The sequence below is a fragment of the Pongo abelii genome, chromosome 9 (genome assembly GCF_028885655.2).
Source record: "Pongo abelii isolate AG06213 chromosome 9, NHGRI_mPonAbe1-v2.0_pri, whole genome shotgun sequence".
In the NCBI taxonomy this organism is placed as follows: Eukaryota; Metazoa; Chordata; class Mammalia; order Primates; family Hominidae; genus Pongo; species Pongo abelii.
Window position 1 is genome coordinate 13,089,614 of NC_071994.2, and position 16,918 is coordinate 13,106,531.

Genomic DNA, 16,918 nt, shown 5'->3' on the forward strand with positions numbered 1-16,918 from the left:
TGTGGTCTAACATATGGTCTATCCTGGGGAATGTTTTATGTATACTTTGAGAAGAATGTATATTCTGCTATGGTTGGGTAGAGTTAGCACTGTTCAAGTCTTCTATGTCCTTATCTAGTGTGTAGTTCTAGCCATTATTGAAAGTGAAGTATTGACGTTTCCAACTATTCTTTCTATTTTGTTTATTTTTTTTTTTTTTTATTTTTTGAGACAGAGTCTTGCTCTGTCACCAGGCTGGAGTGCAGTAGCATGATCTCGGCTCACCGCAACCTCCGCCTCCCAGGTTCAAGCCATCCTCCTGCCTCAGCCTCCCAAGTAGCTGGGATTACAGGCACGCACCGCCATGCCCAGCTAAATTTTGTATGTTTAGTAGAGACAGGGTTTTACTATGTTGGACAGGCTGGTCTCAAATTCCTGACCTCAGGTGATCTGCCCACCTCAGCCTCCCAAAGTGCTGGGATTAGAAGGGTGAGCCACTGTGCTCGGCCGATATTTCCGGCTATTCTTGCTGGCCTGTTTCTGCTTTGAATTCTGTCCATTTTTGCTTCAAATACTTTGAGGACTCTGCTGTTAGGTGAAATATACAATTGTTATATCTTCTTGATGAATTGAGTCTTTTATCATTACAAAATGTTTCTCTTTGTCCTTTGTAACAATTTTTGCCTTAAGGTCTATTTTTTATAATATTAGGATATCCACTCCAGCCCTCTTCTTGTTAGTTTTCATGGAATATATAAATTTAGATACAGAGTCCCTTGTCACTCAAGCTGGAGTGCAGTGGCTGCAGCCTCAAACTCCTGGGCCGAAGGGATCCATCCTCCCACCTTAGGTTCCTAAGTAGCTGGGAACTACAGGTGTGTGCCACCATACCAGGTGTTTTTTTTTTAGTAGATAGCATAACTTTGTTGCCCAGGCTGGTCTTGAACTCCTGGCCTCAAGAAATCCTCCCACTTCAGCCTACCAAAGGGCTGGAATTACAGGTGTGAGTCACTGCCCCTAGCCTGGAATATCTTCCATCCTTTCACTTTCAACAATTTGGGTCATTTGAGCTAAAGGGAAGCTCTTGTAGACAGCATATATAGTTGGATAATGTGGGGTTTTTTTTATTTTTTTATTTTATAATGGAAATCTTCACAAATTTGCATGTCAACCTTGCGCAGGGGCCACGCTGATCTTCTCTGTATCATTCCAATTTTAGTGTATGTATTGCTGAAGTGAGCACTGGATCATGTTTTTTTTAAAAAAAAATCAATTCTACTAATCTCTGCCTTTCAATTGGATAATTCAATCCATTTACAGTTAATGTAATTACTGATAAGGATTTATTCCCATTTTGCTATTTTTTATATGCATTATATATTTTTGTTTTTTTGTTCCTCAATTCCTTCATTATTGCCTTCTATCGTGTTAAATATTTTCTAGTGCCCCATTTTGATCCTCTTTTTTTCTTTTGATTCCCTTCTTTTCTTTTCTTTTAGTTATTTTCTTAGTGGTTGTCTGGGATATTGAACAATTTGGCTGGGCAGGGTGGCTCAAGCCCTACCACTTTGGGAGGCTGAGGTAGGAGGATTGCTTAAGGTCAGGAGTTTGAGACCGGCCTGGGTAATAAAGAAAGACCCCATATCTAGCCGCACACCCCCCCCCAAAATTAGCCAGATGTGGTGATGTGCACCTGTAGTCCCAGCTACTCAGAGGCTGAGGTGGGAGGATCACTTGAGTCCAGGAGTTCATGGCTGCAGTGAGCCATAATCGCAACACTGCACTCCAGCCCAAGCAACAGAGCAAGACCTGGTCTCAAAAACAGCAACTACAACAAAAAATTTAAATAATAATATTTAACAATCTAATTCTAATTAATACCAACTTAGTTTCAATAGCATACAAAATCTTTGCACCTCTACAGCTTCATCCCCTACCTTTCATGTTTTTATTGTCAGAAATTACATTTTTATGGCTTGCATGCCCATCAACATAGATTTATGGTTATTGTAGATGTATTTAAATTATATAAGGGAAAAAAGAGGAGTTTAAACTAAAAATACAGTAATACTAAGTTTTATATTTATCTATGTATATTTACCTAAATGTATTTATTTTAATGTTGTTCTTTATTTCTTCATGTGGTTTTGAGTTGCTATCTAGTGTCCTTTAGTAGCAACCTGAACAGCTCCCTTTAGCATCTCTTATAGGGCAGGTCTACTAGTGACAAACTCTCTCAACTTTAGTTTATCTGAAGATGTCTTGAGTTCTCCTTTTTTTCCTAAAGGATAGCTTTGCCAGATATAGAAATCTTAGTTATATATAGATAGATATAGAAATCTTAATCCTCTTTTGTTTGTTTGTTTCAGCATTTTCTGAATATTATCATCCCACTATCTGGCCCCCATGGTTTCTGATGAGAAATAAACTGTTAATCTTATTGAGATTAGCTTATATGTGATGAGTCACTTTTCTCTTGTTGTTTTCAAGATTCTCTCTTCAGGCAGGGAATGGTGGCTTAAGCCTGTGATCCCAGCACTTTGGGAGGTCGAGGTGGGTGGATCACTTAAGGTAAGGAGTTTGAGACCAGCTTGGTCAACATGGCAAAACCCCGTCTCCACTAAATATACAAAAATTAGTCAGGCATGGAGGAGGCAGATGTTACAGTGAGCTGAGATCGTGCCACTGCGCTCCAGCCTGGACAACAAAGTGAGATTCTGTCTCAAAACGACAACAACAACAACAAAAATCAAGATTCTCTTTTTATCTTTGTCTTTCAATAGTTTGATTCTAATGTATCTTGGTTTTGATCTCTTTGTGTTTATCCTACTTGGGATTCATTAGGCTTATTGAATGTGAAGACTGAGTCTTCCATTACATTTTGGAAGTTTTGGGCCATTATTTCTTCAAATATTCTGTCTTCTTCTTTCTCTGCCTCCTCTCCATCTGGGACTTTCATTATGCATATGTTGTTATGCTTGATGGTATTCCATGGGTCTCTTAAACTCCGTTTGTTTTTCTCCATTCTTGTTTCTCAGATTGTTAATCTCAATGGACTTATCTTCAAGTGTGCTGATTGTTTCTTTTGCCTGCTCTAATCTATATTGAGCTCCTCTAGCGAATTTTTATTTCAGTTATTATACTCTTCAACTCCAGAATTTCTTTTTCTCTTTTTTCTTTTTTTTTAAAATGTTCCTCTTGGCTTATACCTAAAACTCCAGGATTTCCGTTTGTTTTCTTTTTATAATTTATCTTTATTTATACTCTATATTTAGTGAGATATAGTTCTCATGGTTTCCTTTAGGTTTTGAATAGATTTAAAATAGTTGATTTAGGCCAGGTGTGGCGGCTCACTCCTGTAATCCCAGCACTTTGGGAGGCCAAGGTAGGTGGATCACCTGAGGCCAGGAGTTTGAGACCAGCCTGGCCAACATAGTGAAACCCCATCTCTACTAAAAATACAAAAATTAGCCAGGCATAGTGATAGGTGCCTATAATCCCAGCTATTTGGGAGGCTGAGGCAGTAGAGTCACTTGAACCTGGGAGGTGGGAGTTGCAGTTAGCTGAGATAGTGCCCCTGCACTCCAGCCTGGGTGACAAAACAAGACTCCATCTCAAAAAAAATTAATTAATTAATACAATAAAATAGTTGTTTTTAAAGTCTATCTATAAAGTCTAATGTCTGTGCTTCCTCAGAAACCATTTCCTTTTTTTTTTTTTTTGAGACAGAGTCTTGCTCTGTCACCCAGGCTGGAGTGCAGTGGCTCAATCTCAGCTCACTGCAACCTCTGCCACACAGGTTCAAGCGATTCTCCTGCCTCAGCGTCCCAAGTAGCTGGGATTACAGATGCGTGCCACCATGCCCAGCTAATTTTTGTATTTTTAGTAGAGATGGGGTTTCAGCATCTTGGCCAGGCTGGTCTTGAACCCCTGACCTCATGATTCATGGCCTCCCAAAGTGCTGAGATTACAAGCGTGAGTCACCGTGCCTGACCTAACAGTTTCTATTAATTTATTTTTCCCCACACATAAACTATGCTCTCTTATTTCTTTGAATGTGTCATAATTTTTGTTTGAAACTGGACATTTTTAATATTTAAATGTAGCAACTCTGGAAATCAAATCTGAAATCCCCCAGTACCCCAGAGTTTGTTATTGAGGCTTGTAGTACTTGTTGGGTTGTTTTTGTTTTGTTTTGTTTTGTTTTTTGGTGACTTTTCTGAACTAATTTTGTAAGGTCTGTATTTTTTCTTGTGTATATCCACTAAAGTCTTTGTTTCATTGCTTAGTGATCAGCTAATCACTTGACAGAGATTTTCTTAAATACCTAGAACAGTGATAAAAATCTTCCAGTCTTTGCAGATGGGCTCTGTATGTGTGTTGGCACATACCTTCAACTCTAAGCCAGGCAATTTACAACTGTGCCTTAACCTTTGTCTTCTGCTTACAGAGAGCCTGAAGATCAGGTAGAGGTGGGAATTTAGGACCCCTTCAGGTCCTTTCTGAGCATGCACCCCGCCCTAGGCACGCATGTGCACCTCTATTCCCTGGACTATGTAGGAGATTTTCAAAGCCCTTAGGGACTTTTGAAGTTTTCTACTATACCATTTGCACTGAAATCTGATCCTTTTCTTTAGGCATAGAATATATATATATATATACATACACACACACACACACACACATATGTGTATATGTGTGTGTGTATGTATATATTTACTCAGGCCAGACACAGTGGCTCACACTTGTAATTCCAGCATTTTGGGAGGCTGAGGTAGGAGGATCACTTGAGCCCAGGAGTTTGAGGATGCAGTGAGCTAGGATTGTGCCACTGCACTCCAACCTGGATGACAAAAGAAGATCCCATCTCTTTTGCTTGGAAATCATCTCTACTAAATATTCAAGTGCATCACTCACAAATTCTGCTTTCCATGCAACTGTAGGACAAAGTATAGCTAGACTTTCTACCTCTATAGAACAGGGATCTCATCTCCTTCAGTTTCTAGTAACATTTTATTCATTTTGTTCTGAGTCCTCACTGGTAGAGCCTTAATATCCATCTTTCTTTTTCTTTTCTTTTCTTTTTTTTTTTTTTTTTTTTTTGAGACAAGGTCTTGCTCTGTTACCCAGGCTGGGGTGCAGTGGCGTGATCTTGGCTCACTGCCACCTGCACCTCTTGGGTTCAAGTGATTCTCCTGCCTCAGCCTCCCTAGTAGCTAGGACTACAGGCCACACACCACTATGCCCAGCTAATTTTTGTATTTTTAGTAGAGACAGGGTTTTGCCATGTTGGTGTGAGCCACCACACCCAGCCAATATCCATATTTCTACTAACAATCTGTTCAAGAAAACCTAGGCTTTTTCTGTCATGCTCCCCAAAATTCTTCATCTCTACTCATTACCCAATTCCAAAGCTACCTCCACATTTTTAGGTTTTGGTTACAGCAGCACTCCACTCTTGGTTCCAAAATCTGCATTACTTTTTTTAATGATAATTGTAACAAATTATCACAAACTATGTGACTCTAAACAACAGAAACTTATTTTCTCACCATTCTGGAGGCCAGGATGTCCAAAATCAGTATTACTGGGCCTAAAGCAAGATGTCAGTAGATCTATGCTCCCTCTGGAGGCTCCAAGTGAGAAACCATTTCTTGTCTCTTTCAGCTCCTGGTGGCTGCCAGCACTCCTTGGCTTTTGGCCACATCACTCCTCCATCTTGTGCCTTTTCCTCTTTTGTCTGTGTCAGATCTCTTTCTGCCTCCCTCTTATGAGGATACATGTGATTGCATTTAGGGTCTACTCCAATAATTTGGAATAATCTCCCCATCTCACGGTCCTTAACTTAATCACATCTTTACAGACTCTGTTTTCATATAAGGTAACATTTACAGTTTTCAAAGATTAGGATTCAATATCTTTGAGAGGCCATTTTTATCCTACCACAGTTATGGTCCTATCATGGAATATTATACAGCAATAAAAATGAATGAACTGGCCAGGCATGGTGGCTCACGCCTGTAATCCCAGCACTTTGGGAGGCTGAGGCAGGCAGGTCACAAGGTCAGGAGTTTGAGACCAGCCTGGCCAACATGGTGAAACCCCATCTCAACTAAAAATACAAAAATTAGCTGGGCATGGTTAGCGCAAGCCTGTAATCCTAGCTACTCAGGAGGCTGAGGCAGGAGAATTGCTTGAACCCAGAGGCAGAGGTTGCAGTGAACTGAGATTGTGCCACTGCACTCCAGCCTGGGCGATAGAGCGAGACTCCGTCTCAAAAAAAAAAAATGAATGAACTATAGTTACATAAAATAAGGTATGTCTTGGACATAATGTTGAGTTAAAAAAGTTCTAGAAGATTTTATCACTATTCTCTATTTATGTCTTTGCTTTCTCTTTTATTTATGTCTTTTATTTCTTTGTAATGTCTTTTATTATATTGTAAGCCCTATAAAGCTTAGAATGTAAACCTCATAGGGCAGGGCCTTGTTTTGCTCATTGCTGTACACCCAGTGCCTGGAAGAGTGACTGTCAGGCAAAGAAATACCAAACAAATAACTGCTGAATGAATGAACTATTAAAGTGGATGTTTTTGAAGACTGATATAAGCAAATAAAAAATCTTACAGTATAACACTAATTTTTTTAAAAACCAGAATCCCAAAGTGCTGGGATTACAGATGTGAGCCACCATGTCCAGCTAAGGTGGCCTTTTTCAATTTGAAAACTCATATACTTCAGTTTTGGGAAATAATCTTGAATTATTTATTTGATGCTTTACCCCCTTAATTTTCTTTTTCTTTTTTTTTTTTTTTTTTGAGACAGAGTCTCGCTTTGTCACCCAGGCTGGAGTGCAGTGGTGAGATCTCGGCTCACTGCAAGCTCCGCCTCCTGGGTTCACGCCATTCTTCTGCCTCAGCCTCCCGAGTAGCTGGGACTATAGGCACCCGCCACCACACCCAGCTAATTTTTTGTATTTTTAGTAGAGACGAGGTTTCATCGTGTTAGCCAGGATGGTCTCGATCTCCTGACCTCATGATCCGCCCGCCTCGGCCTCCCAAAGTACTGGGATTACAGGCTTGAGCCACCGCGCCCGGCCTACCCCCTTCATTTTCTTCTGTTGCTTCTTTATTCAGACATTGAATCTCCTAAATTGATTCTCTACTTTTCTAATCTTTTCACTATTTTCCATTTCTTTCTTTCTGAGGGATATTCCCTCAACTGTGTCTTCCAACCTTACTCGTTGTTTTCTTTTCTACCATCATGCTTTTAAAAAATATATTATTTTCCAGTAGTTTTTGTTGTTCTGTGAATGTTTACTTTCATAGAATCAGGTTATTATTTCATGAATGCAATACCTTCTTTTCTCATCCTGAGGTTATTAATGCCTCTCCTTCTTCCTCCTCCTTGCCTTCCTTCTCCTCCTCCTCCTCTTCACCTCCTCTTCTTCTTTTTCCTACAGTCTCTGTTTCCTGCAAGTTGCTTTTTCTCTGCTTACTGGGTTTGGTCTCTCTTAAGGTAGAGGTTCTCCTTAGTTGTCTAATAATCCTTGATTGCTCATTATTAAGAGCGAGATCTTAAAAACTGATGGCAATCATGTTGACTTTGAGCTGGATGGATATTTTGTTGGGTAACATTCGTCTTAGATCTCTCTTCTTGAGTTGGCCAGAGTCCCATAGAGGGGCTGTCTGGAGGGTAAAAGTCTGTCTTTACCCTCCTGGCGACTGAGTGAGTTGCCACTTTGGCTGACCAGTGAGATAAGAGGGTTGGAGGTCTCCGATTTCAGTGTGTATACAATCACTTAACCCCCTTATTCAGCTACTGGCCCAAAGACCTTCTGTTTTGCCTTCTCCAGAGAATAAATCTCCAGTGTTATGCTAGACTAAGAAAGGGGCAGTTGGTCAGTGACATGGAGTAGAGGAGGGGACCTAGGGATCAAATTGCTTATTGGTTTGCTTTGATCTAGTGCTTTATACTTCAGTTACTACCAAGGCCAGTGGTCTCTGCTGCCGCCAGCTCCTGATGTTTTGCTGCCTTGATGTAGCCATAGTTCAGAGAGATTTGTTGACATCTCACACCATAATGATAGATGTGTCTATTTTCCCCTGTAGCTTTAATTATTTTTGCTTTAAATATTTTAGGCTATTTTATTAGGCACATATTAATTTAGATGGTTATATGTATCTGGTGAATTTTTTTTAAACATTGTCATCATTTTATTATTACTGCATAGTGACCACCTCTACACTAATAATGTTTTTCGTCTTAAAGTTTGCTATTAATTTGGTCTTTTTGAGACAGGGTCTTGCTGTGTTGCCCAGATTGAATGCAGTGGCATGATCACAACTCACTGCAGCCTTGAACTCCCAGGCTAAAGTGATCCTCCTGCCTCAGCCACCCAAGTAGCTGGGACTACAGGCCTGCACCACCGCGCCTGGCTAATTTTTGATTTTTTGTAGAGATGGGGTCTCCCCATGTTGCCCAGGCTGGTCTCGAACTCCTGAGCTCAAGTGATCCTCCCTTCTCAGCCTCCCAAAGTGCTGGGATTACATGCATGATTCACCATGATTCGTCTTAAAGTTTGGTTATTAATGCAGAAATACCATCTTGCTTTTGGTGTAATTTTTCAAGCTCAGCCTTTCCATATCCTTATGCTTAGGTGGTCAGATATGACTTTTTAAAAAATATTTTGAACATTTTTAAGTATATAGTTTAGTGACATTAATTACATTCCCATTGTTGTGCAACCATCATCCATCTCTAGAACATTTTTTACCTTCCCAAATGAAACTCCATACCCATTAAACAAATATCACCTCCCCTCCATTCTCTATTTTCTATTTTGATTTCATAGACCTTATAAGTCTATGCTTGGCTGGAAGCGGTGGCTCAGCACTTCAGGAGGCTGAGGCAGGTGTATCGCTTGAACCCAGGAGTTTGAGACCAGCCTGGGCAACGTGGCAAAACCCTGTCTCTACTAAAACCACAAAGATTAGCCGGGCATAGTGGTGGCGTGCTCCTGTAGTCCCAGCTACTTAGGACGCCAAGGCAGGGGAATCACCTGAACCTGGGAGGCAGAGGTTGCAGTGAGCCGAGACTGCACCACTGCGCACCAGCCTGGGCAACAGCAGAGTGAGACTCTGTCAAAAAAAAAAAAAAAAAAAAAAAGCCAGGCGCGGTGGCTCACACCTGTAATCCCAGCACTTTGGGAGGCTGAGGCAGACAGATCACTTGAGGTCAGGAGATCGAGAACATCCTGGCCAACATGGTGAAACCCTGTCTCTACTAAAATACAAAAAATTAGCCAGGTGTGGTGGCGCACACCTGTAGTCCCAGCTACTCAGGAGGCCGAGGCAGGGGAATCGCTTGAACCTAGGAGGCAGAGGTTGCAGTGAGCTAAGATCACGCCGCTGCACTCCAGCCTGGCGACAGAGCAAGACTCTGTCTCAAAAAAAAAAAAAAATCTGCTTGGTTCTCCTTGATAATCTCTTGTTTATTCATCTTCAGTTGATACATTTTTTTTTTTAATTTTTTTAAAATTTTTTGAGACCAAGTCTCACTCTGTCACCCAGGCTGGAGCGTAGTGGTGCGATAAACTGCACCTCTGCCTTCTGGGTTCAATCGATTCTCGTGCCTCAGCTTCCCGAGTAGCTGGGACAATAGGCGCGTGCCACCAAGCCCAGCTAATTTTTGTGTTTTTAGCAGAGACAGGGTTTCACCATTTTGCCTGGGCTGGTCTCGAACTCCTGGGCTCAAGCGATCCACGTTCGTCAGCCTCCCAAAGTGCTGGGAGCCACCATGCCCACCCATACATATATATTAACAATAACTTATCATACATGTCAAAATAGCTACAAGAGATGATTTGTAATGTTCTCAACACAAAGAAATGATAAATGTTTGAGGTGATGAATATCCCAGTTACCCAGATTTGATCATTATACATTGTATGCTTGTGTCAAAAGGTCACATATACCCCACAAATATGTACAAGTATAATGTAGCCATAATTAAAAATTTTTTTTTTGTTTTTTGTAAATTTTGTGTGTTCTTTTTCTTTAAAAATAGATTCTAAAAATTTATGTGTTAACCTTTCAATATCATATATAGGAGACCACTACCTGGAGTCCTGTAGCATCTAAATCTGTTTTGTGTTGTTTCTGTTGATTCTTACTCATAGTAGCTAGCATCTTTATGTGCTGGTGATCTCTGATTGTGAGCTCACTGCTTAATATTGAGCAATAGGAATCCTTCATATCTAAATTTGGACACATTCCTCCAAAGAGGAGTTGAATCTGCTTCTGCCTGGAGCCAGGGGTGTCACCAACATGAAACACTTCAGCCCTCTTTGAGGGTCCTAGCTCCATGTATTTTGAGGGTCCTCACTTCGTGTAGTTGGAGGGTCCTAGCTCCAAGTATTTGTAGGGTCTTAGCTCCATGTATTTGGAGGGTCCTAGCTCCATGTATTTTGAGGGTCCTAGCTTCATGTATTTTGAGGGTCCTAGCGCCGTGTATTTTGAAGGTCCTAGCACCGAGTATTCTTAGGGTCCTAGTGCCGTGTATTTTGAGGGTCCTAGCTCTGCGTATTCTGAGGGTCCTAGCTCCGTGTATTTTGAGGGTCCTAGCTCCGTGTATTTTGAGGGTCCTAGCTCCATATATTTTGAGGGTCCTAGCTTCATGTATTTTGAGGGTCCTAGCACCGTGTATTTTGAGGGTCCTAGCGCCGAGTATTCTGAGGGTCCTAGTGCCGTGTATTTTGAGGGTCCTAGCTCCGTGTATTTTGAGGGTCCTAGTTCCGTGTATTTTGAGGGTCCTAGCTTCATGTATTTTGAGGGTCCTAGCGCCGTGTATTCTGAGGGTCCTAGCGCCGAGTATTCTGAGGGTCCTAGTGCTGTGTATTTTGAGGGCCCTAACTCTGTGTATTCTGAAGGTCCTAGCTCCGTGTATTTTGAGGGTCCTAGCTCCATGTATTTTGAGGGTCCTAGCACCATGTAGATGCCCAACATTCATGTCCCCAACCTCCCTCCTGGAGGCACTTTCCTTTGTGGGTAAGGAAGTGGCTTTGGCAGACAAGGCCTAGAGCTTGATAGACAACATGTCCTCAAAGAATTATAGCCTCTTTTTCTAGAATTTCTTTTTCTGTAGCAGGAAGGTTCCTCTCTGCTCCAAGTCCACCACATCACTAAGGAGCAGAAATTCTCCAAGCCATGCCACACTTATCCATAGGAGCCATCTTTTTGATACGTAAATCCGTTCACATCACACTCCTACGTAAATCCTTCAATGACTCCTCTTAGTCTTTAAGTATAAAGTTTGAACTCCTTACCTAGCATACTGTATTAGTTCATTCTCACATTGCTATAAGAACTACTCAAGGCTGGGTAATTTATGAAGAAAAGAGGTTTAATTGACTCATTGTTCTGCAGGCTGTACAGGAGGCATGGCTGGAGAGGCCTCAGGAAACTTACGATCATGGCTGAAGGTGAAGGGGAAGCAGGCACATCTTACATGGCCAGAGCAGGTGGAAGAGAGCAAAGGGGGAGGTGCTACAGACTTTTAAACAACCAGATCTTGTGAGAACTGACTCACTATCACAAGAACAGCAGGGGGGAAATATATTACCATGACTCAGTCAACTCCCACCAGGCCTCTCCTTCAACACTGGAAATTACAATTCGACATGAGATTTGGGCAGGGATGCAGAGCCAAACCATACCACATACAAGGCCCCACATGATCTAGCCCCTGACTCTCTTGCCAGCCCCAACTCTTTCAATGGTCTCTGTTTCCACTCCCAAACTCCTGCCTCAGGAAATTTTTCCAGACTCCTAACCTTAAGTCTAGGTTAGGAATTCCTGGATGTGCTCCCAGATGACTTTGCACTTCCCCTATCCTTGCACCTGACCTGTGGTCCTGTGTGTTAGTCTGTTTTGCATTGCTATAGGGAATACCTGAGTCTGGGCAATTTGTATAGAAAAGAGGTTTCTCTGGCTCGCAGTTCTGCCAACTGTACGGGAAGCATGGCACCAGCATCTGCTTCTGATGAGGGCCTCAGAAAGCTTCCAATCATGGTGGAAGGTTAAAGGGGGGCATGCATGTCACATGGTGAGAGAGAGAAAAAGAGAGAGATGGAGGGAGGTCCCAGACTCTTTTTAAGAATCAGATCCGGCTGGGTGCGGTGGCTCATGCCTATAGTCCTAGCACTGAGAGGCCAAGACGGGTGGATCAGCTGAGGTCAGGAGTTCGAGAGCAGCCTCGCCAACATGCTGAAACCCCGTCTCTACTAAGAATACAAAAATTAGCTAGGCATAGTGCCTGTAATCCCAGCTACTCAGGAGGCTGAGGCAGGAGAATCGCTTGAACCTGGGAGGTGGAGGTTGCAGTGAGCCAAGATTGTGGCATTGCATGGGCCTGGCACCAGGCAAGAAAGAGTGATGAAATAAAAGTTTTCTGTATCTCGGCCAGGCGTGGCTCACATCTACAATTCCAGTACTTTGGGAGGCCGAGGCGGGCAGATCACAGGGTCAGGAGTTCGAGACCAGCCCGGCCAACATGGTGAAATCCCCATCTCTACTAAAAATACAAAATTTAGCCAGGCGTGGTGGTGTGCACCTTTAGTCCCAGCTACTCTGGAGGCTGAGGCAGGAGAATCACTTGAACCCGGGAGGCAGAGGTTGCAGTGAGCTGAGATGGCGGCACTACACTCCAGCCTGGGCGACAGAGTGAGACTCGATCTCAAAAAAAGAATCAGATCCTGCAGCAACTCATTACCACAGGGACGGCACCAAGCCATTCATGAGGGAACCAAGCCCCCATGACCGAAACACCTCCCACAAGGCCCACCTCCAACATTGGGGATCATATTTCAATGTGAAATTTGGAGGGACAAATACCCAAACCATATCATGCTGTAATTAGATGTCTGAATCCCCCCCTACACATAATCCCCTCCTAAACTGTATACTTCATGAGTGCAGAAACATTGTCTGGTTCACTAATATGCCATCAGCACTTGGCATGTGTGTTCTTAAAAATCTGATGAATGAGCGAACACCTCTACTGAGCTCCCAGTGTTTTTTCTTATTGATTTTTGCAAATTCTTTATATGTTAAAGATATTAACGCATTGCCATTGCCTGGGAATATTTTCGCCAAGTTATTTGCCTTTTAATTTTGGCTTTTTTTTTTTTTTTCTGGCAGGAAGGAGCATAAAGCAGCTTTACATTTGAATGCGGACAGATCTATTGATCTTTTTCTGTTAAGATCTCTTCAAAATGTTTCCAAGTTTAGAAAGTCTTTCCCTTGCTAGATGTGTAATAAGTGTTCACTTCTATTTTTTATGCACACAGCTGTCCATTTAATCTTCCCAAAGCAGGGCTCTGATCATTTCTCTCGTCTGCTCAAAAATGTTTAACCATCTCCTCGGAGCCTTTAGAATAAAGTCCAAATTCTTTAACTCGCCTCCAAGGCTTTTCAGGATTTAACCTGAGGCTGCCTTTCCAGACTTTTTTTTCCTGTCCCAAATGAGCCTGAGCTCCTGGCAAAGTGAAGGGTTTGCCTCTCTCTGTCTGTGTTCTGCCCTTCCCACCTCCAGGCCTTGTACCTGTTGGTCCCTCTGCAGGGGATGTCCATCCTTCATTTCTATATGGATTTTTTTTTTTTTTTTTTTTGAGACACAGTCTTGCTCTGTTGCCTAGGCTGGAGTGCAGTGGTGTGATCTTGGCTCACTGCAGCCTCCATCTCCCGGGTTCAAGCAATTCTCCTGCCTCAGCCTCCCAAGTAGCTGGGATTACAGGTGTGTGCCACCATGCGTGGCTAATTTGTGTATTTTTAGTAGAGACAGGGTTTTTACCATGTTGGCCAGGCTGGTCTTGAACTCCTGACCTCAAGTGATCCGCCCACCTCAACCTTCCAAAGTGCTGGGAATTACAGCTGTGAACCACTGCACCCGGCTCTATATGGATATTTAAATCCTATTTATTCTTCAATCCCTACTTTCTTTAAAAAGCCTCACTTTACCCTTCCTCCTGAGAGAGTGAGTGGTGGAGGGATAGGAAAACAAGCTTTGGAGTCAGACAAACCTGGGTTAAAATCCGAGTTCCTTTACTTGTTAGCCATTGGCCAAATCCTTTAACCTTTCCAAATCTGTTTCCTCATCTTTAAAATGGGAACAGAAAGCAATGAAGGACCACCAAGGACTGTTGGGCCGCTGCAAGGATGAACAGAGTCTGAGATTGCGCATAAAGATCCTAGCACAGTCTCCAGTTCACCCCACATTTGGCCACCTTGGAAGGCAGTCATCAGCCCTCTGGGGGTCACACCCTCCCCCACTAGTCATGTTTTCCCCCTAAAGGTTTCTGATGGATTCTGTGTTCCCTAATAATTCCACAAGGTGGCTGAGCTTTCCTTCTGAGGAGTTGAGAGTGGGCGAACAGGTTTCATCTCTAGGAATTCAGCTCAGGCCCCAGGCACCTTGGTTGGACTCCCACACCCATCTGCGCCCAAAGGAATCCCCTTCTCCCTTCCTTCCTTCTTCATCTGAGGTCAGTTTCATTACCGGGAAATGTTGACATTTCCAAAGGGGTTCACCAGCCCCTCCCGCCCCTCACCATCAGCACCCCACAATATGATGATAAGTCAAGTGGAACAAAGATAATCCTCCCAGGTTTAAGGTGGGTAAACTGAGGCTCAAACTAGCTTCCATATATTTGTGTCTAGAACTTACGGTTCTTCACAGCCAGAGAACGGATTTGTTTCGGCGGGGGGTGGGGGGCGCTGAGGGGCCTGGGCAGCTGTGGTGGAGAACTGGGGGAGCTCTGGCCCCAGAGCAGGAGATGGGCCAGGGATCCTCTCTCAGGGCCTCTGCCTTGTCCTCAAGTAGGTTAATGCCAGTCTCTCAGAGGCTGGCCTGGAGCTCAGTGTCTGTGCTTGCTTTGTGAACTGACTTTGTGAGTAGATTCTTTTGCCTGCGTCATTTGGGGAAGAAGCAAAGATGACGACTCACTGGCAGGGGCTGTATCTCTGGGGCTGAGAGTGAGGATGGGAACTTCCTGGACAGTGAAAAGAGCAATTTTAGCTTCCGGAGGCCTGGCTGCTAGCCCAGCTCTGTACCCAGCCTGCTGTACCACCTGGGACAAGTGCCTGCCCTCTCTGGACCCCAACTGCCCTCCCTAAAAAATGGAGATGGTGTCGAAGGAGGTCTGTTGTGAATCTTAGTGTTCTCAAAGTGCTGTCCTGGGCTGAGCCCCTCCCTGAGCCCAGACTGTCCCCGGGGCCTGGCTTCACCAGGTTGGCCTGACCAAAGCTGTGACCCCATTCGGCCGGCCGCCTCCACACCCTCTGTCCTGCCCTTCCCTGAGGGGCCTGGGCCTGGTCTTGGTCAGGCCTGGGGACAGAGCAGGGAGCCTCCAGGCCCAAGTTTGACCTCCTGAGTCGCTTCCCCTCTCCCTGGAGCCAGAGCCAGCGTACTCTTTCCCTCCTGCTTGAAATCTGAGCTCAGAGATCCAGGGAGGACTTTGGCTGCAAAACATTCCATCCCCGCTGTCCAAACACCCTGCACAGCTGGCGGAGGGAGGGGCAGCCAGAACCGGCTTTCAGGAGCCCTGGGGCTGTTGTTTTCATGGAAATGGGGGAGCCCTCACTCTGAAGACCAGCACCGGCTGACCTGAGGAGGTTCGCAGGGTCAAGGAGACCAAGGAAGGGCCCACCTGCACACATGTTCCTGGAGCTTACCCAGGGCCCCTCTGCTGAGCGCCCAGCCCTGCAGGGGAAAATCCAGGTGCTTCAAAGTCTGCCCAGCCAGGTGTGCGTGGCTGCCTCGAGCCTGCCAGCTGGGAGGTGTCTGCGCCACAGGCAGGCGGAGGGTGGCCTTGTGAGCCTCCCCTCGTGACTGAGCTCTATGCAGAGGCAGGGGAAGGGCAGGCAGGAATGACGCTGAGATAGCAAGCAGGGGAGGTGACTTCAGGCAGCGGCTTTTACTGACAAGATGTCCCAGACCTGGCTGCTTCTTGCTGTGACTCACCAGTGACCCTGGATGAGTCTCTGAGCCTCAATTTCCTCATCTGCAAGAAGAGACAATCGGGCCTTTTCTGGCTCTGCTTTTTTCTAAGAAGTTACAACCAAAGACAAGATCCTCAAAGCTTCCCATCCAGTCCAAGCTGTGTCTAAATGTCCAGAAACATAACAGGTTTTTCCATACAGTCTCCAGCAACTCTGACTCAGTTTCCCCTTTCCCCTCCCACCAAGAGGCTGGTGGGGCCTTGGCAGGGAGGGACCAACTCCCACATACGTTGCCACCAGCCAGGCCAAGCCCCTTCCCCTCCTGCCATGTTGGGGTGATGGGGAGACCCCCACCCTTCACATATCCTGTTTTCCATTAATTGTTTCCAGGTGGGCCCAGAGGTTGCCCAGCAGAGGAAGGTGGGGGCACAGGAGAACTGAGCAGGGGGATCAGAGAGGAGCAAAAACAGGAAGGGGGTGGGAGCAGGCCATGGAAAATTCATTGCCAGGAAAGGGAGGCCAGCATCTGGTTTGCATTAGGCTGGAGAGCTTCGCAGCCCAAAGCCCAAGTGGGAGATATTGTTATCCGCTGGGCGGGGCAGGGCGGGGCGGGGTGTGAGGAACTGGCAGCTTCTCCCCAGCAGGGACTCAGAGGCTACCCAGAAAGAAGAGGGAAGTCCGGGGAGAAGGGAATAGGAAACACTTCTTTCAGTCTACACTGTGGCAGACACTTCACAAATGTTATCTTCTTCTTTTTTTTGAAACAGAGTTTGGCTCTTGTTGCCCAGGCTGGAGTGCAATGGCGGGATCTCAGCTCACTGCAACCTCTGCCTCCTGGATTCAAGCGATTCTCCTGCCTCAGCCTCCCAAGTAGCTGGGATTATAGGCATGCGCCACCACGCCCGGCTAATTTTGTATTTTTAGTAGAGATGGGGTTTCTCC

The 16,918-nt window shown here is 44.5% G+C and overlaps 1 protein-coding gene and 1 non-coding gene across 6 annotated transcripts in view; one reads left to right on the forward strand and one right to left on the reverse strand.

Annotated features, from left to right (window-relative positions):
• RAB3IL1 (RAB3A interacting protein like 1) overlaps window positions 1-16,918 on the forward strand; it is a 48,910-nt gene that overhangs the window by 6,947 nt on the left and 25,045 nt on the right. The window lies entirely within an intron of this gene.
• LOC112135570 (U6 spliceosomal RNA) lies at window positions 1,116-1,222 on the reverse strand. Its single transcript, XR_002916836.1, has one exon. It is a non-coding gene; the product is annotated as a U6 spliceosomal RNA (small nuclear RNA).